Source organism: Cygnus olor, chromosome 8, assembly GCF_009769625.2.
Source record: "Cygnus olor isolate bCygOlo1 chromosome 8, bCygOlo1.pri.v2, whole genome shotgun sequence".
NCBI lineage: Eukaryota > Metazoa > Chordata > Aves > Anseriformes > Anatidae > Cygnus > Cygnus olor.
Window position 1 is genome coordinate 26,874,747 of NC_049176.1, and position 27,423 is coordinate 26,902,169.

At 36.1% G+C, this 27,423-nt stretch overlaps 1 pseudogene; it reads left to right on the forward strand.

Annotated features, from left to right (window-relative positions):
* The first annotated feature begins 471 nt into the window (after positions 1–471).
* Positions 472–25,575, forward strand: LOC121074059 (annotated as a pseudogene).
* The last annotated feature ends 1,848 nt before the right edge of the window (positions 25,576–27,423 follow it).

A 27,423-nucleotide genomic window follows, 5' to 3' on the forward strand; every position in this document is an offset into this window, starting at 1 on the left:
GGTAATGTGATCACGTCAGATAAATCATTACTTAGATTAAAATACATTATGGCAGTGTGTATTTGCCTAAAGAAACTGAATTAGGTGTTTCTATTTCCATGTTTTGGTCAGATTTAAGTTGGAACTTCCGAACATCTTTTTAGGGGTTAATTCTTCTGAACATCTTCTTAGGGTTAATTATTGCCAATATTAATTTATTACATCTCTCAGTTCCCCAGGGGAGAGGTACTTTGAGAATCTTCTCGCAGTCTGTTCCTTTTAAATATGGGTTTACTTAGGTTGCTGGGGAGCAATGAGTACTGTGTGATTAAGTCTTCAGATGTAAAGGTTTCCTCTATTCAGGCTAGTGTCATTGGCAGTATCTCTTGTATGTTGGAAGTAATAATGTTTCTCTCTTTCCAGCAGGCAAAATGAAAATATTACCATTTTTCTTTCTGCTTTAGATGGGCTCAGTTTTTCATTCATCCATTAATGATCGGGGATGCAATAGACCGTCAGGTTGAAGCTATTGACAACGGTAAGAGTAATATAATTGTAATCTGTCTTTTTTTGAGATTCTCAGCCTGAAGTTCCTGAGTATTTATATATAAAATACAGTATTTAACCAGCATACTTTCATATTCAATGTTATAAATTCTCATTTACATTTAGAACTTCACTTCAGAAGTAACTTGTATTTAACATTTGGGTCAGTGGAATTTTATGATTTCCCTGAACTTCTTTGAGCCTTCCTCATATCCATACTTTAGTGGTAAAGGACACTTAGAGTCTGTCATTAAGAATGGTGAGATGTAGTGAGTGTAGAGCAGTAAGAGTAGATAGTAATATTGCAGGGATGACAGTCTTCTTGAAAGCAGTAGTATATTCTGTTAGAAAATCAGAATTACCGTTTGTTTTGATGTAAGGCAAACTTACTCCGCAGAAGCACCTCAAAAGGCATTAATGAAACAAGACAGAATTTTGGCAAACTGAAGTAACAATAGGTTAAAGATGTTCGCTAAAGGAATTGTAAAATGTTTTTTATTGAGGTTTCACAATATACGAAGAGAGGTTGAAGAGTGTCAGTTTTAAAATAAATGTTAAATCACTTTTCTTCTTGTATTGTTCATTACAGTTAGGAATACTGAAAATATTAAATCTGGCCAGGTTTGACTGGAAGATATATTTGACTTCAGAATATACCTCATTTTTTTCTTTGTTAAAATTATGTTGTCCTTTTATAGGAATATTGCCTTGAAACCAATGACAATACTGTTGAAATTCTGTAACAGAGTAACAGGGCCAGCGAAGCCCTGTGATGCCAACAGATGGGAGGTACTACTAGGAAGCCTTGCCAGACCTGGGCATCCAATGAGAAAGTTTTTCTGGGGTAAGTTCTGTTTAAAGGACTGGGACAAAGGCATGCCTGCCCTGCTGGGCTTAGTAGCTTGGGCTATTGAATGAAAGCTCCCTGTATCTTTTCCGTCACAATAAAACTCCCTGTCATTCTGTTAATTATGGCACATTTTTGGTAAATTTTTTGAGTTCTTCTCCAGTCTTCTCCCAGTTTATCTGGCTATAGATAGTAACCAAAGTGTATTCATTCAAGAAAAGAGTGTTCTTTTGGAATGTCAAGGGGTTCCTTATAATTAAAATAAGTAGTTAAAAATACTGAATTCTACCAGTGTTTCATGGGTTTATCCAGACTCTTGGTAGTAGCTGTATAAATCTGAAATGTTTTTTATTTTTTCAGGCTTGAACATTCACAATTGCATTTTTTATGCTGCCTAGATTTCCATTTATTTTACCGAATTTGCATTCTACAAAATATCTAAAAGTTAGCAGAAGAGTCCTACCAATACAGAAATAGCTAACTGATTGCTTTCTTAACTTTTACAGGTAATGTGGAGACATTAAAACATGAGCCTAAAAAAAGTAACATTGATATTTATACAAGGTTGAAGGATTTTTGGCAGAACTATTATTCTGCTCCTTATATGAACTTGGTTGTTCAATCAAAAGGTAATACCAGGAATAAGCTTTATATATTCCTCCTAAGTAATTTCTGTTTTGACTTCAGGCCCAGAGCTTTTTATGAGAGAATGACTCCACCATAATTGTCTAAATTGTTTTATAAACCTTTTTGGGAATACCAGTGCTTAATGCAGTGTTGTTTAAATTATTGTGTTGGAATGAAAATCAAACCAGAATGTAAGTTATCCTGAGAACTAGCATTTAAATTTATCTGAGAGTTGGGAACCAGCTGAGTTCTGTATAATAATTTTGACATATTTTATAATGAGAGCATTTTCTGGGCAAGATAATTTTTTTTTTTTTTTTCTGTGTGGGTATTAGGGGTTTTGTCTTAAAATAAATGTCCTGTTTGATGGTATTATAATAGACAGCATATTGCTAACACACTGTTTGGGTTATCTTGACACATTCATTATCAAAAGTCATGCTACATTTAAATGTGTTGACTTAAGGTTTTATTTGTGAAAGACAGAAATGTGGATTGTAGTTCTAGTTCTTCAGCTAAAAGCATATACAAGAAGTGATTGTTCTGTCTCTGAAGACAGTATCTATATAAATATACACATTTTTAGTACTATTACTTTAAATATAGAAGGGCTGTAGTATAGGAATATGTATATCAAATCTTGATACTGATTTGTAACTGTTTGTTTGTTTGCTTGGTTTGGTTTATTCTAAGAGGAGCAAAATTTACATGATTTTCATTTCTGACCTATGGAGAACAAGTGTCTATGGGACTTGTTGAAGCTGGAGAAATCAGATGAACATGCTGTGAATATTTCTACTTGGTTCTTTCTTGTGTCAATGTATGTGGCCGAAAGCTCTAATAAACCTACTTTGGATCCCTAATTTAACATATTTTTAAGTTTGCAAGATTTATGAATTGCTTTTACTTTCCTGAAAACATGCTCGTGCCCTTTGAAAAGATGTATTTCTGTTTTTTTTTCTCCTCACTAGAAACTTTGAACACTTTGGAGAATTGGGTGACAGAAATTTTTTCACGGATTCCAAATAACTAAGATTCTTTTTTGATATTTCTCATGTCTGTAAGTTGTGAAACTAGGTTCTAAGCACGCAAAATTGTATGCAGTTGCTTTTCCTTGCATCTACAGAGGTTTTGATTCTTATTGATCGTCTTGTCAAAGAAACTATTTTCACTGACTAAATTAAGACATCATCATCTTTGGAAGCTTGAAGAATTGCTAGCTTTGAAGAGTAACAGTGATGTGGTACAAATGAATCCACATCATTATATTTTATTTTCACAAATTAAGAAATTAAATATTACTTATTTAAATTATTTTTTTTCATGGTGGAGTTGTTGCTTCAACTTGCACATAATATTATTTGCTCTTATTTTAAAATGTGTGTAGTTTTCTCACTTTCAAATCTTAGTTATTTATAAAGTCTAACTGTAACGTGTGGAAGCTTGTTTCCAGTGGTTTCTTCTGAGATACAGAAAGAATCTGGCACATCTTGACTGAAGTTAGCCTTTGTGAATTGTCCTCTAGGTAGTTCCCACAAAATATTGGTGTGACATAAGAGGTACCTTATGTCAATGCACATTTCAAGCTCTTCAGTTAGAAATTGGCTAAGGGCTTTATTCTATTCACATATTTCTGTGGAAGCTGATTTTGTTTATACAAATCTGCTAAACTGTTTGAAGGTTCCCCCAGATGGCAGGGAGCAAAGGTATTTATTTAACCTTCAGCCCACAAGCTTCCCGTAGGGGAGGGTTATGCCTACAAGAAGGCTGTACATCTAAAATAGTCAAAGGAGTGTTGAAAATATTACATCTTTAATTGGAATGCCCAGGTTCTGGTCCATGTCACTTGAAAGGATATCTTAGTTCTCTCAAACAGTTCAAGATGATACTTCAAAGCTGGGCTACTAAGCAGCTACTGCTTACTTCCATGTGGCCTTGCTTTGTGTACAATAAACATTGTGCTATTTTTTTTATTTTCTTTAAAGTGGTTTAGCAAAACCAAGTTTTGATCATCTGACAGACCCTTTTGACACACCAGAATTTCACAAACTTTATAGAGGTGAGAGACCTGAGTCAGTGCATACCTAACAGAGACTTTAACATTTTACCTTTAGAGACATGTTCATACTGCACTGAGTGGACCTCACTAACATTCTCTGTCATGCTTTGACAAGAAGCCAATTTGGATTTTCGTTTTAACCTTCTTTACCTGTGTGTCTACATACCTTTTAATTGTTCTTTTATTTCTTTTTTCTTTGATTCTGGTATGTGGTTCTTTCGTTTTCTGTTATTCTGTAAGAAGAAAACTAGTCTACTAGGTCAGGAAATCCAAACATAAGGCTTCATTAGCAAACAGGTAGAGAGACCTCTGTTATTTCCTGACTTCTCACAGAAAACTGCCAGACCTTCCTTGCTCCCCGCATGCATCAGATTTTCCAATGTCTACAGCCATTTGAAAACTTCTTTCAAGAAAAATACATTGCTTTCTTCATGCATAGATAATAGGACCTTCAAGCAGTCTTTGATCTGGTGGATGCAGAAGTACTGTCCATTGCCTGTGCAATCCTTATTTGTAAAACCTTTGTATAATTTTCAGGGTTCCCTAGCAAGAAGCAGGCATAGGCTCAACTTTCAAGAGAGCCCTTGCAGAGAGACTTTATTTGCAGGCGATGAGTTAAATTCATTCAGGGTTGCCATGGCAACCTTTTCTGCTGTATCCAGAAAAAGATTGCTTTATCAGTAAGCACACCCTTTCACAATACCCGTCCTTCACTTTTCTTCAGGGGTCTCATAGCTATTAGGAGCAATAGATAGGCAGGCCTCAAATTAGCAGTGTCTTAGGCTCTCTTGTGCATCTTTGATCACTAATGCTCTTCCTCCCTCATCTAAACGTATACCAGTATTTATTTTCTCCACGTCTATAGTTTTTGGCAAGAGACTGCCCCTTCCATATTGCATAAGGGCATATAACTTCAGATTTTGGGGTTTGAGCGCTATTATTTATAGCTGCATAATACAATTCTCAGTCCTGCTACTCTTCAGTCCGCTCTCCCTGATCGCAAAGGATACTTGTTCACTTTTTGCAAGAGCCTGCTTTGTTGTGCAAAACTGCTCACCTGCCCCTAGGAGCTGTCAGATTGGTTCTGTGTCACGTTGCTGGCAATTTCTCAGTGATAAAAAAGAAAATAGGAGTACGGAAACCTAAACTGAGATGAAAATGATGATATTGACTGCAATAAACTAATCCCCTTCCAGAAGTGAGGGAGTTATTTCTCTGCATATGGATCTCATAATAAAGCGATTTGACTCTCTCACAGATAATTATACTTTATTTGCAGAAAGTCAGGATTACTGTGACTTTTAGTCTATCCTATTAAGCCATGGGATAGCATATAAGCCATACGTATTGATGACAGTTTAACAGAGCGGTGGATGGATGGCAGCTTAATGAATTAGTGTGTATATTTTATATATTTCCACGTACACAAGTGCATATGCATTTTTTTCTTCATCAAACAAATTATCTTGCTAACAGATGGTTCTTGGGATTAAAAGTATTGGAAATAATAACACATTTCTATTTTTGATGAATAAATGTATTTTACAGTTGTCCTGGTCAGTAACATCCATCTGTTGAATATTATTTGGGCACTGTCCCCACAAAAGAGAAATCACAGGTAAAATGATGTTTAGACTGTCATTACGTTAATTATGTAATTATTGTTAATTTATATCATATATTGATTTCATGCTGTTTGTAAAACAGTTTGTGTTGGGAATCCAATAAATGATCAAGAACTCATATCATGGTAATACCACTAAAAAGAATAATTTCAGGTAATATATTTCATGCTTCTGGTGCTTTGAGAATAGCATCTAAAATAGTGTTCAGTAAGGTAAAATAAGGTAAAAGGTTTTTGTTGTTGTTTGTTTTTGTTTTGGAACCAAGGATTATGTGGATTTTAGTCACCTTTATTAAAGATACTAGTAAAGATACTACTTTTCTGAAGTATATTGGAGACAATTCCATTTATTATTTCTTCATTTTATTATTACTTCCACTGAGAAGCACTAGGAACTAAATAAAGGGCTTAGTGTATGGCACAATTTGACACCTGCAGTGTATGTGTTTGAATCATGTCCAGTGGCCTTTAAAACTGGAGTTAGGGGTCTGGGTTCCCCCCTTAGCAGGGTGATCTAAGGGACTTTTACCCAAGCTAACACAGAGCTAATCAACAGGAGCTACAAAGCAGAACTGTATGTCTGAAATCTTGGTTATGTACCCGAACTGTGACAGCGAGTGAGATCTTTCCTACAGCTCCAAATCTAGAGTCTGGAAACTATTAGTGATGACTGGCACTAGAAGTTCTCTATCAAAGAAAAGTGAAATGTTCATTCTTTTCAAATTTTCAAAGATTTTTTTTTTCTTTTTGCGTTCTAACTGTTACCTAATCATTTTTCTAGGGTAAAGCCACTGAGCTATATCTCCTGGCTGGTAGGACATGAAGGCAAAGACAGCATTCTTTCTTTTCTTAGGAAAAAGTATGTATTTTGTATTTTTAAAGTGTGCATTGGGGAAAACAATATAATTTGCCAAATTTTAAGCAATGTCCATAGTTCCTTTTAATTTTTACCATTACTATGTGATTTAAGTGATGCAAAACACTCAATTAAGGTACCATATGTGTTTTTACTTCTAAAAACAACAATTATAACAGGAAGATTTTCTGACTTTGTTAACATATTCATGAGTATATGCTGCTCTTGTTCTAAATTAAAAATATATATTTAATATTATGATATGTTGAATGTAGTCTGGAAGGATGCCCGCCTTGCAGATTTTTAATTTGAAAGTATTTGACATGGTAGAGAGAAACATCTCTTTGGCTTAATCAGTTAGGATTAAATTTTAAAGCAGATTTCACTGAACTGAGATAAACTTTAACAATGAGGTGATACTTCAGGGAAGTTTTTAACTGGAGTAATTAAGACTGGATTTAACTATTCAATAGGCTTTGGGCTGTCGCCTTATCTGGAGGAAATGCTGAGACAGGATTTGAGCAGAACTCCACTTATTCTATCTTCAAGATTTCTATTATTTGACTAGTGAAGTTTATGAGCATTTCTATGAGGTAAATTTCATTGTAATTTCAATGTGTTGTCATTTTGCCATGCAGATTTCCAAAGAAGCTACTTGTTTGTCTACCTTCAGGTTGCACGTGTTGTATTCCAATGTATGAAAATGTTGCAGAAAGTGGGCCCAGATAAAAGGTAACTCTTGAATCCAGTGCATCATCATAATTGCAGTAGAAAAAAAAAAAATTACTGAAGATTCTAACCTTGTATATGGCTATCCATTCCACTTAGATGCGTATTATTTAAATACTAAGGAACACCCTTGTCCCCATGTCCTCTGTCACCTACAGCTCTTTCATCTTCCATGTTCTGCTAGAGACTAGCTTCTACTGTGACCAAACTTAAAACTGATAACTCAGCTTGGTCATCCAACAGGGAACAGAATAGCTTTAAAACTTTAAAGAAAGAGGTGTTGCTAATGTAACTCATTTAGTTAAAAAATGAAAAGGAGCATCTCGGGCAAGTAGCTTGAAACACAACAGAGGATTGAAGAGCTACCTCCAGTGGCTTTGGATAGTCTGAGGACAGTAATCTTTTCAGCTAGCTTAGCTGCATTTTCGAAAATTCCTTTAGTTGGAAATCCAAACTTCTAACTGAAAATCTCATTTTCAAAGGGTTTGGTAAAGGTTCGCCTAAATGTTGCAATCTGAGAGTGATCTCAAATGTTTCCAGTCAGGCAGTAGGTATAACTTTGAATTGGAATCACAAGTTTTAAGTTCTTGTTTCCATTATGTTTTCTGTTTAACTATTTAACTGTTACTTCTCTGAAAAAATGGAGGAAGCTAGTAATCTGTAGGACTAATTAGATTTGTCTGAAAAATCTTCAATGTTTTGAGCTTTCAGACTGAAAGGAGTTATCTGCATATTTCTAGTATACTGCATTTTTCCCTTGTGTTATCTTAAGAAAGTATTCAATAGAGATATGGTACTTTTTGACTCAAATATTCAGTTTTTTGCCTAGAATTGTCCTCTTATTTGTCTCTAAAGAAATGTAACAGTATAATGAATAAAAATTTTTCACTTACAGACTCTGGAAAGAGATTCAGAAGATAAATGACAATGAATTTTCTTTCCGGGATCAGGTACTTAGCTCTTTTTCAGCTCTTATGTATAAGAATATCAACTCTGAGACACATTTTTTTTATAAATTCTGTAACTTTAGACTTTCACTGTGTGCTCTCTTACAGTAAATGGAATTAGAATTTTCCATTTAAAGACATGTTGGAAGAAAGATGACTTCTTAAACAGAAAAGCATCACATTTAAGATAGAAAAATGACAGCCTTTATGACTTTTAAAGCTTTCCTATTAAAAGATGCCTCATAATGCATCTTGAATAGTCTCTGATACTTTCCAAAAGGGATCTTACTCTTGTGGGGTTTTGTTCCTCCCCATTTCATTTCTAATTTTAAGCTTTTAAGATTCTTGTGTCCGCTCCATTCTTGTGTCAGTGCATGTTTCTTTGCACAAGTAGAAGTCATCTCCTCTGTAAAGCTTTCTATAAATTTATTTTGTTTCTTTACTGAGACACACACTCTTTACCATGTGTCTGTGTGGTTCCTTACTCAGAGTACTAATGCTGATTATTTTATATGTTCCTGCAATATGGATTATTAAAGTTTGAAATGGAAATCTTTTGCAAAATTGACACTTCAAATTTTTACTGACTTTTTGCTGAACCAATGATTAATTTCTAGAAGTATTTTAACACATGGAACACCTTTCTAGCGTGCAGTTAATGTGCTTATTTTAGGTTGAATTAGGTGGTTTATTTCTCTCAATTTTCATGCTGAAAGTCAGAGCTGATCAGGCTCATAAAGGTTCTAAGTTTCTCTCAGAATTAAGATTTCAGTTGGACCTGAAAATTACAACAGCATTTTTTCTTCTTCAGATACTGTTACTTATCAACCATAGGATTCATGGGTGCAGCTTGAATCCAACCTCTTTTTATAGCAGTTGTGGTGTGTGAATGTGTGTTGTCTTTGACTAGTGTGGTTGGTCAGCAAGTAAGGCTCACTTGAACTCTTTCCCCTCTCAGTATTATTGTTTATGCTCTCCTTAACCTCTTCATATCTGTTCTATTTATTGAAATTCATGTGTAGGGCTCTGAAATATGAGCAAATACCAACTTTCTTGGCATCATAAAAAATCTGCCTGTGAAGCCTTGTTGGACAACTCGACTTTCTGTAATGGTCCCAAGCACAGATGTTGCTGTGACATGCTGCTTTGAGGGGAAAGCACATTTTTAAAGTAAGCGTGTTTCAGTAGTGGGAATAAATTCTGGCTTGGGATCTTGGCAGTTCTGGTACAAGTGTTTGTGCTTTTAAAAGTCATGCAAAAAGATTCTGAAAGCTCTTGGATTTATATGTGCACCAGGAGAAGGAGAATCATGAGGAAGTGTTCATAACACATTTGGAAGGATGAAAAAACGAAATGTATCTACTACATCTCTAGAGATCTACTAGAATTTTGGTCATGGGAAGGTGGGGAAGATATAGTGGGGGAGACGTGCCCTCCCAAAGCACATAGTAGCATATCCTTTTTATCTTCCTATGGACATATCTATAATCAAGTAATCTTTTTATTTCTATTATCGTTATGAAAGCATCAGATAGAAACTTGTTTTGAATATGATCCTAACTACATGGGCAAAAATGATCCTGTCTTAGAAATTTTTCCTTGATTTGTTGCAAGGGTGGCTGCTTAATGTATTGGGCAATCAAAGTTAGAAAAGCTCTATATAGCACCAAAAAATGTAAAATAAATTGATGTTTGAGTTGTTAATGACATGAAACAAAAATTTATTCATTTTCCAGATTGATCCAATTAATTATGTTGAGAATATTTGTGAAAACATACATCTTTTCTGTAAGCAGGACTTTCTGACAGGAAATCAACTCCTGTTTGACTACAAACCTGAAATGAGTGGACCCACAGCTTTGAATATATGTATTTGAGATAGAAAGATTTAGTATATTGAGAGTATTGAGTGAAATTGAAGGATCTTTATTAAGTATTTTTTTGTGCGTGTATTTGAAGTTTAAGTTTCTTCATCATTGATATAGGTAATTGCCGAAGTCCTTGAACTACTCTGCCCTCAGAGAGCCAATCTTTATCTGTTGTCTACCAACAATGAGGGAAAGTGCACTCTAAAGGAGAGATGGTTTGAGATGCAGTACAGTGTAGAAGGTAAAAGCCTTTGAAGAATTTAGATTTTTTTTTTCCAAATGGAAATTAAAGCTATTAGAAAGGTAAAAGAGTAATGCCTAATAACACACATCTAGATATGTGAGAAAGAAATTTGACTAGTCAGCCTTTATGATCTCTAAATGAGTTTTAATTGCTAACCTGACTGTATGAATGTGGTAAAGGGATTGAGTGTTTTTGTGGATGTTCAGTAGCAATTTCCTTCTACATTTTTTTTTGTGGTAGATTAGCCTACCTAACCTTAGGGGCCAGGGATCATCTATATGGGAGGACAGAATTTTCTGCTTAAGTAAAGAGATGAAAACACAAGCAGTGCATATAGCAGAATTTTTTGGTAACTGAGAATGGTAATGCATATGATTTTCAAAGTTTGTTTGAAAACAAATTTTAAAAGTGGCTTTGTGTGCTTCACAGACATTGAGCAATACTGGGCTGCTGTGTGGGCCTTTGACTTTGAGTTAAATCCGGACTTGCACCATCCAGAAGAAAATGAATATCTAGGTAAGAAACCTGTACCTGATTGAATTATGTCATTGTTTTATCCTCTAGCTTGTTCTGCATGATAGTGAGTAATATCTGAAAAATGGTCTGTGCATTTTCAGTATTTCTATGGCTATAGAAAGATGTTTATTTGTGTTAAATTTTGGTAAAGGTTTTCACAAATTTCAGTTTTTGAATCAAATTCTATCTGTCTTTGTTTCTTTACTGTATTTTAAGGCAGTGTAGGCCTTTTATTACTTAAAGAGGTATTATTTTTTTCCTTTTCTATCATTCTATCTGACATTGTTTCTTTACTGTATTTTTAAGGCAAAGTGAAATAAAACAGTCTTAATGCATTCATAATAATCTGTAATTGGCTAGAAAAAATCTGAGGTTGCTTTATTGGTTTTGGCCAGCCATACTGTTATAGAAAGATAGCACAATCAGAAAGAATACTAGCATTATTTTGAATAATCGTCTATTTGCACTTTGCTTGAAGATTGGTATATTGGTCAAATTATTGCTGTGGGGCCTAATTAACTATTTCTGTGTCCAAAGAGTTGTATACAATTAATTTAATATAAGGACATAGAAGAGAGGGGAAAAGTCTGTTTTGAAAATAGCGTACTTGGATAGTGGATCTGAAGTTAACAAGCTGTGTGTTGTGTTTCTGTGTTAGCCACTGACTTCTCCCTAAAGGCACCTGATTTCCCAGAGGTAGATTATCCAGTGAAAGTTCTGAATACACCACAGGGATGCATGTGGTACAGGAAGGACAATAAATTCAGGAAACCTAAAGGTAACTAATGTATTAACAAATGTGCAAAACAAAGTGTTCTCCAGGTTCCAGTAAACATTGTACAGTCTCCTTTTTTTTTTTTTTTTTTTTTTGCCTTTGTTAAATAGATCGTTAAGCAGATGGCTTGTTATATCAAGTACCTTTTTCTAAGACAAGTCTGGAGAGAGATGTTAATGCAGAACTACAGTGGTTTCATTTATATAGCCAGTGATATCCCAGCCTTTACTGCTTTTGCCCTCTGGGCCCCTAGCCCAAATATCCACTCCTCTTCCAGCACCTGCATCTGTGGATTGCTAGCCTATCTGGTCTTTGACTCAACTTTGAGGGAGATTGTACAGACCTGTGATGGTAACTGCAGAAGCTCCTATGCTGAGGTTAGGAAAGGTGTGCACGTTTTGTCCTCTCTGGTTACATAAAACTCTGCATATTGGATTTAGGAAGAAGAAAAGAGCTTAAATGCTTGCCCAGTCACTTTGTATCCTGCAGTGGAATAGGAAAGGTCAAACAATAACTTATGTTCTAAAGGAAGACTTCAGTACAATAGAACTGGTTTATTTAATAGTAAAGAAAAGGTCATGTCTTTTGTTCTTTTACTCTCACATAAATTGATTTTGTAAAGTTGAAGTTGGTTTATTACCATTTTTTTCTATGACTTTGTTATTCCAGTATTGGAGAAAAGGTCATCTTCTTAGTGGGTACCTGCTATTCCATGGTCCATTAAAACCACATTATTTCTGTTGAAGCTAAAGTGTTGTTTTTTGGTTTTGTTTTTCTTTTTCATGTTTTCACCTAACTTCACCTTTCCCCAGCTAACCCAATTCCTACTGGGTACTTTGTCATGCAGTCTAGTGTATCAGAGGTGTCTGCATATGATCAGAGCTTTGTTGCTCAGTTGTGTTATTTGGGTTATAGAAACTTGAATGTCTCAATTTATGCTAGCCTGATGTGCTACTTAGATTAACACAGTTTTGTTTTTTTTTTCCACTGTACAAGAGCTTGAAGAAATTCCCACGCTATTATCTTTCCTTATGGGGGTGAATTGCAGGATCTATCTTAAAGTCAAGTGTCAATAGAACGTTGTGACTAAGTATTGGCATTCTTATTGATTCTTTGAACTCTGACTCAACATGAAGCTGCTTTAAAAACGGAAAGCCCCTCTAATAAATCAATTTTCCCCCTCCCCCCCTTTTTTAAGGGGAAAAAAAGTACTGCTTTCTAATACAGATCTAACTTTAAAAGAAAAAAAAAGTGGGCCTCTCAGGAGTTAAAGCGTCTGGAAGGAAGGAACCAATCTGGGGACTGCAAGTCTGGTAGTAATTTAAAAAAAACCACACCAAAAAAGTTCCCAAGAAACTCCACCCCAGAACCTTGCAACCCTTCCTTCTCCCTAGACATTTATATTTTCTCTGTATACTCAAAATACATTCTCTGGAGTCACCGAAACAATAAAAAATAAAACTATATTACCATTATTAGTGTAGTGATATTCTATATCTGATATACTTAAGTTCTTACTGAGAATCTTTTTGATGTATCTTTTTTATATACTGTAAGAGTATTTTTTTGTTGTTGTTTCAGAGGCCTTTTTATTGCTTTTGACATAGAGGGGTAACTCTCTATGTCAAATATCTGTGCCTCTGTGGTATTAGTGCCTATAAAGAAAATCAGAGCAGATAAAGTCTTGAGCAATTTAAAAACTGAATAAGTACAATCTGTTTTCTCAAATGGTCAAACTCCAAGTTCTCTTTAAATTTAAAAGTAGCTCAAAGTATGTAAGTTGGTGAAAAAAATGGAACTGTCTAGAAGAAAGCTATTCAGAAGTATTTGCATTCTTGAATTGAAGCTGACATTGTTTCTGCAGTTGTTCCCTTCTTTCTCTCTCTCTTTTTTTTTTTTCCCTCTCAGCTTATGTACATTTCCACCTAATTCCCCTCCACAGGTACAACGGTCTGCAGAGAGGTAAGAATATCTCTCTGTCATCTGCCCAGCAGACTAAGGCAGAAAATTAAATCTTTGATAAAGTAGTAGCAATTGAAATGTTCGATACAGATTAAAGATCCCATTCCTCTCGTTTAATTTGCTCTGTTGCTCAGTAGTTATATTTTGAGGAGGTAGGGAAAGGAATGTTTTTGCAGGAAAATGGAATGCATACTAGATGTTAGTGCAGCTGACTCAGAATGAAAATAGCTTATAACCCTTACGGTTATAAGAATTATATCAGAGTAATCTGCTAGAACAGAAAGTTCATCAGAGACTGCTGGAATGGGCCATCAACTGTGGGCAGCACATTCAACAAACTGAGAGATCTCTAGTGTGTAGCTGTGAAAGAAACTGATGCAGAACAGCACTAAAGTGTGTAAATTACTGAGTTCTGCTTGTAACTCTATAAATATATTGCATCCCCCTTTGTGCAGCATGCCTGCTAACCTTTGATCAAGACTGTCTGCTGTAACAAGATGGATAGTAGTTCTGTTGTAAGATCACTACAGAGCTTCAGGAAAGGGAGAATCATTTATTTCAAATATCTTCAGAAGCCTTTATTTCACCAGACCTCAACAGTGTAGGTTTTGAAATTTTAACAGAAATGCTTGATTTTAATATGGTGGGCATTTCACAATTCTTAACCATCACGAAAGATTCCTTAAAGTGATAAAATGTGTTTATACCTGTTTTGACTCCATCACAGACACTTCCATTTCAGATATAGCTGTGAATCTTCCAAATGTTGTCTTTGCAGCTACCTCTAACACATTTTTTTAGGCTTGTTAGTATATAGCAAACAAATTTTACTGAGTGTTAATATAGTCCTTAAAAATTAATTCTTTGTTCAAGGTAGTTGTTATCCTTGTACATCCTCGAGAGTGCTGGAAGTTATCATACACCGTGATTTTAATAACGTTTTTTTCCTCTTCCTCTGATACACAACATTTCTGAGTCTCATGCCAGAAAACCTAGAAGACATCTTTGTGTGTAATACCTAACTAGGTGCTTCAATCTCTTACCCTTGAACAACAACTTGTTCTTAGAACTATTGGATTGAATGTTTCTTTCTTTTCTATGTTGATTCCCACTCTAACTTCCTTTTTCATTCATGCAGTGTAGTCCTTCTAGATATTTTTGTAAGTATCCTGTCCCTGAATCTGTCAGAACCAGCATGTGGAGCTGATATTGCTAAACTGGAGTACAAACTGGTGGCTGGAGAGCATGGTTTGATCATTAGAGTGAAAGGATTCAGTCATAAGCTACCTGTAAGTCCTAATGTCATCCTTAATAGAGCTCAACAAATCATATGTTGAGCATTATTTTCTGTTAGTCAGAAGCCTGAAATGCTTACTTTTACGCTACAGTTCATTAATTAATAGTTCTACCTAGTTTTAAAGTCTACTGAGGCATAATGGTTTTGCATGTAGTAAAGAACCATGTGCATTTTTCTCCTCAAAAACTGTAAGATTAGTGAGGTAAAGACTTATAGTTTAGGTTGGATACTTTATGACATGAACTGTAAAAAGAATGAGTGTGGAGTAAAGAAGACTAAATACAAAACAATTGGGTTTTAACTAAGTCAAGGTTTTTTTGCATGCAGTAAGAAAGAGAACCAAATGCAAGCTTAAAAATACTGAGATCTGATGTGAAATGTATAATGCAACTCTTCTCAGTACAAATCTGATTTTAATTTATGCTTATTATATGAAAGCCTCCCATGACTTCCTCTAACACAAGTGGTCTAAGAACTGGGAGCATGGCAAGCGCCAAACAGCAGATATGTGTGTGGGGCATAATGTTTGATGGTGGAAGGGGTAGGCAGCTGGGGAGGAATAATTAGTCACAACAGCAAGCTGGGACAATTCATTTCAATACAGCTGTTAAAAAGTGCTTTCCTAATAGCTATTCAGTTCTGTATTTTTAAGTAGATGGTAACCGCTAGAGGCACAGTTGTGTTGACTAGCCTTCCCTGTCTATAAGAAGTGTCATTGGCACAGATGGATCTCCACCAACTGGTACTATGAAGGGAGCAGTTGCAAATATGTTCACTGATCAACTGCTTCTAGTTACATCAGTAAAATAAAGATGTGTCTGTAATATGGATAAGGTTTTGATAGTGTGGGAGCCTAACTCTGGCTGTGAAATTCTCATGCTCCTAAATGATCTCAGCTAGAGACCAAGAACCATGTGTTGTCTGTGGACTAATGGACCTGTATAGAACTTTGGTTACTAACTGCAGTTTTACTCCCAGTTTCCAAATTATCAGATTTGGTTTTCACATGCTTTTCAGTCGTCTCAGGGGTGGCTGCTTGAGAGAAAAGTCAAACTGTGTGAGAGTGACTACTGCAACTAATTATTCAGATACAAGGAGTTTTTTAGGAGCTTTGGGAACAAAATTTTGATCTTAGTATAGGACATGAAAAACCTAATGTAAGAGATTCTTGTCTTTACATGCACTGGGTATAGTTTACTGGCATCTCTGAAGTCCTGGATACATTTTGACTATGAGAAAGGGTTGAAAGGAACTAAAGGAGCAGAATGAATTTTCATCCCTCTGTAATGTTTTATTAGAAGACTAGAGGTGAACAAGATATTTGTATACTCTGCAGGATGTTATACGAGAAGATTTCACTGTCTATATTTCACATCAGTATGAGTAGGTCATTTCTCTCTTTATGGCTCCCCATTTTCAAGTAAAGAAATTCCATTTTAATTTCTTGGCTATTTTAAGTTAAATTTATTAATGTATTTTATAATAAGAGAGAGCTATCCAGTTGTAAGTACTCTTGCTAAAAAGATTTGTATGGTTTTAGCAGAATTGTTGCCTGACTGATGTGCAGTGACTGTGATGTGTCCTGGTAATGGATTATTTATTTTTAAATAATTGATACATTTATTTAAGATTTTGCTTTTTAAAAATATATATAATTAATTTGTTGCCTGGAGAAAGTATAGGAGGTTTAAATACTGTATTTTTGAATGCTCTGTTATGTCTCGCATTTTATTGATTTGAAAAGAACCAAGTTGTCCTTCTCATAGTGTGAATGGCTCAGGAAATAATATTTTCTTTACAGTTACTGCTTCAGCTCATCAATGACCGTTTGTCTGACTTTAGTTTTACTCCAGCAGTCTTTGAGATGATTAAAGAGGAACTAAAAAAGACTTACTTCAATATGCTCATCAAATCGGAGGTGTTAGCCAAGTGAGTGTCTGTGGGAAAGGCTTAATTTTAGGGTAGTGGTAGGGAAAAAAAAGGCAATCATCTTTGTTCTTCCTATGTTGTCATAGTAGCGTAATATAGTTGCTTGAAGAGTTGCCTGTCTTTTTATCAGAAATTACTGTGCAGTTCTTTGCATACTCTTGCTGAATATAGTGAATGTCAGCACAATAATTATATGTGAGCACAATTTTCAAACTGCCAAATATTTTTGCTTTATACTAAGTACCAAGACTAATGATCAGGTGCCAGAAGCTGACATGAATTCACATATTAAAATAGTTATCCTGTATATTTTTTTTCTTGTTTGCTTGCATTTTTTCTGTCAACAGCACCTGTGTGTATGTACTCTGAGGTTAAAATTCCTCATTAGATTACCAAATCTTCTGAATGAGTGTCAGCTGGGGTCATTCCACTCCCAGAGTTTCAGCCCAGCTGCCTTTTGCTTCTTTCTAATTGCCATTGGTGTCACTCACATTTCATGCTCTATCTTTATCAGTACTTCCTTCATTCTCTCCAGAAGGAAACTTTATTTTTACTTTGCTTATCAGTTAGACAGCCTCTGTTTGTTTCTATAAAAGAAAAAAATGTTAAAGAAGAGGAGATACTTGAGGTCTGCTGCCCCACAGGTAGGGATAAGTAGACAAAACTGATACTACATAAGATTTGTGTCAGCCAGCAAAATTTCTGCTTGATTTGGAAAGGATAGTTTACTGGAGTCAGAGCTTTTTTGTAGTTGAAAAGCAGAAAAGGTACCTAGAATTTTCTTCCATAGATCAATAGAAACCACATTGCATAATCTTTAGAGAAAAGACAGTAGCTAGCACTGTATGAATATAATCTGACATCGTGTTTGATATTCTGTGAATCTGATGACGTAAATATTCTGCTAGCACTGTGTGCTGATTTTTCTCAAAGGAGAAAATATTAATCAAAATGAGATAGGGCTGTAGTTTCCTGATCTGCAGGAGCAGTTAGAGGTTGCTCCTCTTTGGCCTTGTTCTTGTTACGAAGGTAGAGAGTGTTCAGATACTAAATTGAAGCTAAAGGGTATTGTAGCCTTCGTATCACTAATAGCTGTTGACACTTTTGTAAAATTAGTTTGTCACTTGCAAATTATGTTGTCTTTGTAGGATTTTGGCTTGAATTGACTAACTGAAATTCAAAGACCTCTGTATACCTGTAGATTAAAAGGCTCTGCTCCAGTATTTAGGATTAAACTGAGCCTTTTGTAGGCTGCTGTATAGGTAGCACAAACAGTGCATAGGTCCCTGAGGAAAGAGGGAGATAACTGCATCAAATAATTGTATAAACCATTATTGAGTTAGCCAGTTTACTGAAAATTCCACCGTGTATTAAAAAATCAACTTCAGCAAAATGGCAATCTAATGGTAAATATCATTTCTAAAAATTCAGTATAGTGGAAGATATATTATGGTTGTCTTATGTTGGATCATTTTTGCTAATGCAGTTTCTCAGCAAAATGTTATTTTTCTAAATCGTTGGCTTTTTGACTTCAAATATTTCTGTAGTGACACTGACTGATTTTCCTATTGATTTGGTTTTTATTGCAATGAGACTTACCAAGACACTGTAACTCAGGAAGGCAAACAGTTTTTAGGGTGCTTTCTATAACTCCTTCCTTATTACTAACCATTTTGCCAGCCCTATTTTTCATCAGTATTTCGGCAGATCTAGGTGGTCTGAGAGTGCCAATATCTAGGACACTTGCTATTTTACTCCTGTGTTGACTAAACACGACATGTAATAGTCCTATTTCTCACGTATGTTTCTGTGTTGCAGTTAATGTTAAAAGCTGTTCAGTCTTTGCACAGCTAGTATTCCACTGTATTTCGAGTAGAATTTCAAATGTGTAGCTGTTGATTTTCTTACTAAATTTGTGGTGTAATACAGCCAAAGGACAAGATTGACTGCAGCAGTGCAGCTTAATGTCTGTCAATCATAATTCATGTGGAAGTTTTGTCTACAGGCCGTAAGTCTTAGTTTTCAAAAACCTGATCATGCCAAGGTTTAGCCACAGATCCACTTGTACAAGGCTGCCTCTGCTTCTCACTAGACATATAAGCTTACTGTTTTAACAATGAAGAAGCAGATTTGAGGAAACTTTTGTTGAAGTATTATTGGAAGTAGAGGCTCTGGTAATTTCTGAGTTATTCTTATGGCGTGTTGCATGAAAGTTAAGCTGAAGATTAAGGGCGTAGTTATTGCAGAGTTAAGCTGTGTTTTGTGCTGGTGGGTACACTTTACACCTACCATGTAGTCACCTGTCTCCTTGTGGTCTTCTGTTCTATTATTCGCTGCCTTTCCCTCAACCGGAGCTGGAGTTTCTTTCTAAGTATTTCATCATAGCATACAAGAGAGGTTCCTCCTCTGGATTTCTTGTATCTGGTCTCCTTTCTACTCAAATTGTATTACACTGTCTACATCTTCCCTGGGTTCTCATTTTGCTGCCACATTATTATTGAGGAAAGGCTACAAATGCCAAAGCAAGAAATTATATTGGAGAAGTGTATTTTTATTTTTATTTTTTGTTTTTGTTTTTTCTTTCCCCTGCAAAGTAGAAGAGAGCAGAACTTCAAGAGCCTTGAAGATTCACAGATCGTTGGCAAGGGTGCTGGAACAAGAACTTCCTGAATTTTGCCATGTATATTAAGACTAATAATTCTCCTCTCTGAAGTTAAACTAATTGTACATTTTCTTTCCTAGGAAGCAAAAGGTTTTCTGCATTATGTTGTTGCATGACTATCTAATTCCTGCACAGTTCCCCTTCAATTACACTTTTCTGGAGGGAAAGAGTGGGCTAAGGTGGGAAGAAAACTGAAAGCACGATTGAAATTGATTTAAGACATTCAAGTATATAACTTCATTCTAGAAAGCTTATGGGTTTTCTTCTGTTCATTTAAATAGGAAGGAGTTTTAAGGGGAGGGGAATGATGTGAATTGACCACTGCAGTATTTGGATTGTGAAGCATGGCTCATTGTTTTTGGCTATGATGTGAGCAGGTGTTTGACACTTTGCTCTTTGTGCTCCCTTCAGAAAGCTCCAGTTCACTCCCCTGGCCCACCCCTGCCCTGTGCAGTTCTGGGTAGTGGATCTGCCAAATACACACCTGCTCTGCAAGGTGAAAACTCTCAACAAAGGGGATGCCAACTCTGAAGTGACAGTATATTACCAGGTAGGGCATTAGAGTTTTGCATGTAGTTGTTTGTATTATTTGTAGTAATTTGCTGTGTGGGCACAATTCAAAGAGCAATTAATGCAGAACCAGTCTGCGTGATTGCTGTGCAGGGAAAGAGAACTGAATGATAGTGATTTTGTAAGCACAGTTCCTCTGCACAAGACCTACAAAAGTCCTTGATGAAATTACAGCCTATATTATTTAATGATTGATTATTTTCAATGTATGTATTTTGCTTTTTCATATCCCATCCAATCCAGTCTTGCTAGTGTCACCTTTCTTACCTTTCTTGGCAATTGAAGTCCGACCCCCACCCTTTCAAGTAGTCTTCCTACCCATGTAGTGGATAACAAATGAAACTACTTACTTTTTACAATAGAAAACCAGAAATTGTTGGCTTGTTGCTTTGTATGATAACTTACTGAGCATTTAATGCCGAAGTCAATCTGGGCTGGATTTATTTGTTTGGTTTTAGGCTGGGGCGAGGAGTTTAAGAGAATGTGTTCTTACAGAGTTGCTTGTGGGAAGTTTTGATGTTTTCTAACAAATCGTGAGGGCTTATTGGTTTGTGTACTGGCTGCATTTACATACGATGCAATGCTCAGTACATGGATAAGTAATGGTTAACATTACGATGAGGCACTAACTCCTGTGACATGTATGATTGTCGTAGCCTACTAGCACTTCTGTAGTGTAAGTACTTGGGACAGTTCTGGTATGGTACTTCAAACAATGCACCGTTTCACTTAAGAATTAATAAATATATTTGTTATAAAGTGACGGTGCTTGTGAAGGTTAATTTCCCATCTTACCCTGTTGCGGGGACATAGATTTAACTGTGTTAATTTATTCCTAACTCTGTGAGGATAGGAGAAGTTGGAGGGAGGTGTAGTGGGTTTAGTCCATTCTTTGTTGATTTGATCATGCCTGTCCACAGGGTCTGAAACAGTGCGGGTGTGGTAAAACATTTAAAGTTGTGAACGGGAGAACGTTTTGAATAAATTCAAGGTGTGTTTCAGATGCACATGGAGGAGCCTTGTTTCAGTTTCCTGCGAACCAAAGAAACACTTGGGTAAGCTCTCTGTCAGAAGGTATAGTTCCCATTCAGCTGTTTTCTTCCTGAACAATCAGTCCCATTACCTTGTTGCTATGGGAAACTGTAGCTAATTCCTGGAATAGTGTAGCTGAAAGTCCAGGGTAATATACTACAAGCAAATACAGCATTATCAATAGATGTTTCTGTCTCAGCTTCTTAGTTAATTTTTCTAGGTCTACAGATGGGCCCATGTCCTCTCTTTAATTGCACATAACTGCATAAATGCTTGGGGTGCATTGCAATCTGTGTGTATCTGTAATATTTAGAGTCTGGATCTATGCCAGTGTTCATGTTGTGAATACCCTGCCTTCTCTAGTGTAACTGTTTTGGTGCTCTATATATTGAAATTACACAAAGAAGCCTCCTGTAAACTGATAACACAACTGAAGAAAAAAAACCAAAATGTTCTGCATCTAGCGATTGTCCACGTATAAGCTGTGATGTTTAAGATGTTGGTGTTCACTTGTAGCTATGTCCTGGGCTGATGGTGGTAGCTAAGGCAAAAGAATGGGAAATATTAGGTGCTGTCAAAAAGATTTTGTGCTTTTTCTCAGGCTGTAAACCCTGTAAAGTTCACAAGCGAGGTTAGCTTCCGTGGAGAGGTTAATCTTTCCATTATTCTTAGTGTCTAAATCAGAAGGTTGATTTGAAGGCATTTAAAAAAAAAAAAAAAAAGACCTGTTTCTTGATAAACAAAAGTCAACTGAAGAAGCATCAACTCTTTGCTGGAAGAATATTTCAGATCGTTTTTTATTCATTGAATGCTGGGGGACAGGTCAATGGCTGCAGTGGTGAGAGGGGTATTCTTGGTGCAGACATGAATATCCTTCGTGGAGTCAGTAGAAAATATGCTATTCCTAAAAAGGGATTTTTAATTATGGTGTTCCTAGGAGTTTAAAGAGCTACTTGCTATTCCATTAGTCCATACATTACATCCTGTCAGAAATTTCATCTATGAGCACTGGCAGCTTAGCCACGCTCATGTTGTCCATTTTAACCAGCAAGAAACATGACGGGGCTTCAGTGGTGGCATTTGTTAATTAAAGATGCCTAAAAAATAGTTTCGTTTGGATTGATAACAGCCCAACTTGGACCATTTGTGATCTTGCATCTTATTTGCAGGAATTCTTAGAATGTAATTATCTAAGCCTGTTTATAAAACGTTAAGCAGAGCTGTAGGAGATTGACTGAACTTAGAAAAGGTTATGCCTCTTAGTATTTGAATATGTATTTAAGTTAGTCCTTTAGGAATAGTTGGTATTAGCATCCTTATGGGAAATGTTAAGTCTAAGCACTGGTAATATTCTTACTTTGTTGTTAAAATTATGAATATTAAGTGATTTTTGCTTCTGTAATTAAGTCTCCCCTCCCCCCATCTCTTTCATTTAAGCTACCATGTATACCCGGCCTGTAGAAATGATTCTGGGATTATTGGGTTTTCCATTAGTGTAACAACACAAGCAACCAAGCACAAGTAAGTCTTCCTGATTTTACAGTGGTTGGATTTCTGGCATATGCATCTTCGGGTTTTGAGAGCTTTGAGATTCAGATCTGCTCGTATCTGAATAAGACATTTTTTACAAGAATTCTCACAATGAAATTATTCATCTAAGATTTAAGATTTCTTGTTCTTACAGTGCTTATATTTATGGTACAGTGATACAGGCATGTTTAGCTGTCAGTTTTGGAAGTGGAAATAATGTTACATGGTTAAAACCTCTGCTGCGCATACTCTTTATAATGTTGATATCACAGACTGTTAGTGTCTTCTTCATTCCTTTTTGGTAAAAAGATTTTTTTCTCATTGCATTGTTTGTTTTTGCTCTGTTAAGATTCTCTTATTCATGGTAAACAGGCCTGTGTGAGAAACAAAACCACCTAAAACATCTGTTTTGAAATTATTAACTTACTGATTTTTTTTAAAAAACTTGTTTGTTTGTTAAGCGCTGTTTAGTTTTAGTGCCTGAGCAGCTTTGTATGCATCTTTTTGGGTGATGATACTTCTGTTTTGATTTGAAGACTGCTACTATTTCATAAGTGAGTTTTGCAGTTTCACACAATTGTCTTAAGGAGAGTGGAAGTTAAACATCCCAGCTCTCAGAGAGAGTACCTCTTACTCAGCTCACAGTGGCGTGATCACCAATAGTGTGCAGTCAAAGTGGCTGTGCTGAATAATGCATTTTAAGCAAGGGATATTAGATGCTTCCTGGAGAAGGATGCTCCAGAAAGAACCACAGCAAATGAGAGGGACAGAAAGCCAGGCACAGGTGTAGAAGTGGTACTGTGGCCTTACTAGCAGCTTAGAGATGAAGGTTTTTGCTCAGAAATTGCCTGAGAGAGGTAAACTGTGAAGGTTTTCCCTCTCCTGACTGAAAGAACACAGAAACACTCAGTTTTGGTATGGAAGAGATTTGAATCTGAAAGTTAACAGCATTGTCTGTAACTTTGTTCCTTCCTTTGTCTTCCTTCAGTTCTGAATTTGTTGACAAGAAAATAGAAGAATTTCTGTTGTACTTTGAAGAAAAAACAAAACTTTTAACTGAAGATGCGTTTCATGCTCAGGTAATCAGAAAGAAGCAGTCTAGTAAACCTCCACAGGCTCTTTCTTCTTGATTTATTGACAAACAAACCAGGCAGCCTGCTTGGAGAGGAAGAAAGAAAAAGTGATACTGTTCCCTAGTTTTGTTATGTGACTTTGGGGGACTGAACTCCAGTTCTTTTTCAGGGCTCTTGGCTTTTCTGTATGAGTATTAATAGAAGTGTATTTTTACAGGTCCAATCTCTAATCAATACTAAAGAATATGAAGATACTTTTCTAGGTGAAGAAATGGATAGACATTGGAAGGAAATAAGTCAGCAGTATCTTTTTGACAGGCTCACCTGTGAGGTAAGGATTTTAATTTAACTCCATCATATTGTTACGTATTAGTAGACTTTTAGATTTTTGAATAGGAAGTGTAATATTGTTTCAACAAATGGCTGAAGCAAAGCAAAATGATGGCCAGCATGGTATAAAGAATTTACATCTAAATCTGGTCTGTTCAGGGCTTCTTAGGTTTTTGAAGTGCGTTTCCAGGTGAATAGTAGTAATAATTCAGATTTATTTCACAGAATTTGTAGCAATCCAGGTTAATTCTTCTTAAGCACTGGCTAATAGTTCTATCAGAGAATGCTGTTGACAGACCTTACCGTTTAGTTATGAGACTTGTACTTGGTGCTGGAGTACAGAAGCTTGTAAAGCATAAGGCTTATAAAGATATTTGCAGTGATCCTTAATGTTAGTGATCCCATTTGCTTTTAAAACAATGTCTTAAAAAACCAGTATCTTATATATTCTTTTGTGGGTTTTAGATTGAAGCATTAAAATCACTTACCAAAGAAGATCTCATTGAATGGTTCCAAGTTCTCAGGGGAAAAGATAGAAGAACACTCAGTATACATGTAAGTACACCTGTAATCAGTGCTATATTGAACACTTTTCCTTTATTATTTCTTTTTAGGAAAGATGCAATTTGACTGTCTTAACTAAATTTCAAGACCTTTTCTTTTCTCCTTTATGATGCTCTGACTACCCATTTTTAAAGTGCTCTGCTGTGAAAACAGTTATGAAGTTTTAGAATTCTGAAATATAACAGGTAAATGCTGGAATTAACATGTCATCTGCAGAGGACATCAGTCTCTGAAATCCCACTGTTACTTAAATCCTTAACTGAAGAACTCTGAAAGTTGCAGGAAGGTTGTGAAATTCTGTACCAGCGTTTATCCCTGTAGTTTTGTGTAGTGGGATTGATCTCATCAACTTGAATTATTTTAACATTAGACATGTAGTTAAGCTGCTTTTGTCATGAGTGGACAGAGGCTCCTCCAGAGGCTACTTCTCCCACGTTAGGACAGGGAGGTTGAAACACTACCTGAAAGCGTTGTCCGGTGGTGATGGAGGCAGCCTAGACTACAAATTCAGAATTTTGAATTTGACTGATTTGTACTCCAGTTTTGCTAAACTGATTTATAAAGTATGGGCTAAACTTAGTTTGGATTTTTTAGCATCCATTTCGTGTTGCCTTTCTGGTAACTATCTGGTCTCTGAATTTTTCAGGTTGTTGGATATGGTGAGCAAGAACAGGACTCAGAATTTGCAGCTGTCTTAGATGTACAGGGACCGCTGCTTGGTGAACACCCTCAATTAACATTCTTACCCCCATCTACCTATATGAAAAATACTGCTTTCATCAGGCACATCAAAGATTTCACATCAACCCTTAACCTTCTTCCTTATCATAAGATCTTACAATAAACTTTAGCTCTTTTTCTGTGCCCTAAAGTGTTAAGTAATTTTTAATTTGGGATCATTGCAGATCATTTATGTTACATAAGGGAATATATAGTGTCAGTGAATCTGGGTAAGTTTATTCTTCTATGTTACAGAGATTAAAGAATAGAGGAAAAAAAGGTATGCAGTTGTCTGTTATGGCTCCCCATGGAACCAGAGCTGAGGTCCACGAACTGCTTTGTTCATATGGACAATGTTTCTGATAAGCTTCGGTTATTCTATTTTCTAACCAAATTTCCATATATTCTTTAGAAAAATAAGGTAACCAAAAAGGAAAGAAAAGCAAATAGGAGAAGTTATTTCTCTGATCATCAGGACTGTCTTACTGGATCTGACTAAACTACATCTACCCTTTCTCACCTCTGATAGTAGCTAGTAATGGATGCTTAGAAAAGCTTTCAAGAACACAGTGTATAGAGTATCCTTGCTTGCTGTGTGCCCAGCTTTCAGCTTCTGAGTTTGGATTCTTCATGACCCAGAAGGTGCAGCTGAAATGTTGTTTAGCACAGCCACAGACAGACCTACTCACAAGGTAGTGTTGCAGAGGGTGCCACTTGTTTATGCATTCTGTGAGGAGTATTTTCTTTCATGTATTTTGAACTTGCTGTCTGATTAAATGTTACTGCATGCCTTCAAGTTCTGGTACTGTGAGAAATGGGGAATCATTAATGGTGCAGAGAAAGCGCTAGGGAATAACGATTGTATATCTGGGTATTGTATATCCTCTCAGTTTTGTTTTTTTCCAAGTTGAGGCTTTGAAAAATGCACAAGCTCTTTTGATTATCCTTGTTGACCTTCTCAGTATCTTTTCCGGCTACATTAGGCCTTTTTTGAGATGGGAAGCTCAAGGTTGCATGCAAAATTAAAAATACACGCTCATCATGAATTGCCTCTACAGCAACAGATTCTGTTAACCTCACCTGCTCTTTGCAGGCTTCCAGCCTTTGATGTGTTTGAAAAAGTTTTTATTATAAATGTCTTCACTACTTTTATTACCACTGAAGCCTTTAGAGTCAAATCATGGGGCCAGGCTTTTAAATGTGATGCCCATCAGACATTGTGAATAATAATTGAATGCAAATTTCCAATCATTTGTCAGTTTTTCATTATTACAGGAAGTCTAAAATTTGACTTCAAATTCCTGTCATAAAAATTCATACATAAACATTACTTTCCAAGTACAGTTTATCTTCTAAGCATTATTGCAGTGTTCTCTTTGGGTAGATCTTATTTATTTCTGTGCTTTAGTAGCACACTAGATTGATTCTGTGATTTTTCTGGAACATGCAGTCATAAGGTTTTCCATTATGCCTTATTTGTAATGTCCTAAATTAAACGAATGTATGTGCTTTCAGCTGTGTCCCAGTGGGGGAGTAAATATATGAAAAATAAATTGCTACAGTTGGAACTAATTAATTATTTGATTGGCAGATTAAAAACCCTAAATAGGATTTACTCAGTGATTTGGCTCAGAAGTTTCCTGGTAAGTGACCCAAGTTTCATGGTGAGGTTTGATCCTTGCATGGCGAACTCTTTTAATACCATCTCTATAAACTGCATATTGCAGCACTTCCCTTGTTGGTGCTTTTGGTGTGTGTGGTTTGGAATGGGGTGGGAAATCCCTTTTCCTTGCAAAGCAGAATTGGGGTTCCATCCTAACTAGCCATCAGTGTGCTTGTTACATATCTCCCCACCTTCCTCCCCCCCCCCCGCCCCGGCCTTGTATTTCTTCTCATAGATGTTGCTGCAAAGACGACTTTTTTGTTTTGTTTTTGTTAGCAGGTCCTATTGTTCAGGCAGAAAAAAAAAATCCTCAAATGTACTAGACTTGCTAGCTGAGAAAACCACAGGAAATGATCATCTGCAAGTTGTAGAAACACACAGCTTCAAAGCGGAAGCCCTGGCTGTTGTCATCAGGATAAACCACAACAAATGTCAAGCAGCTGGCACTTTGGGACGCTGTGGATACCTTCATCA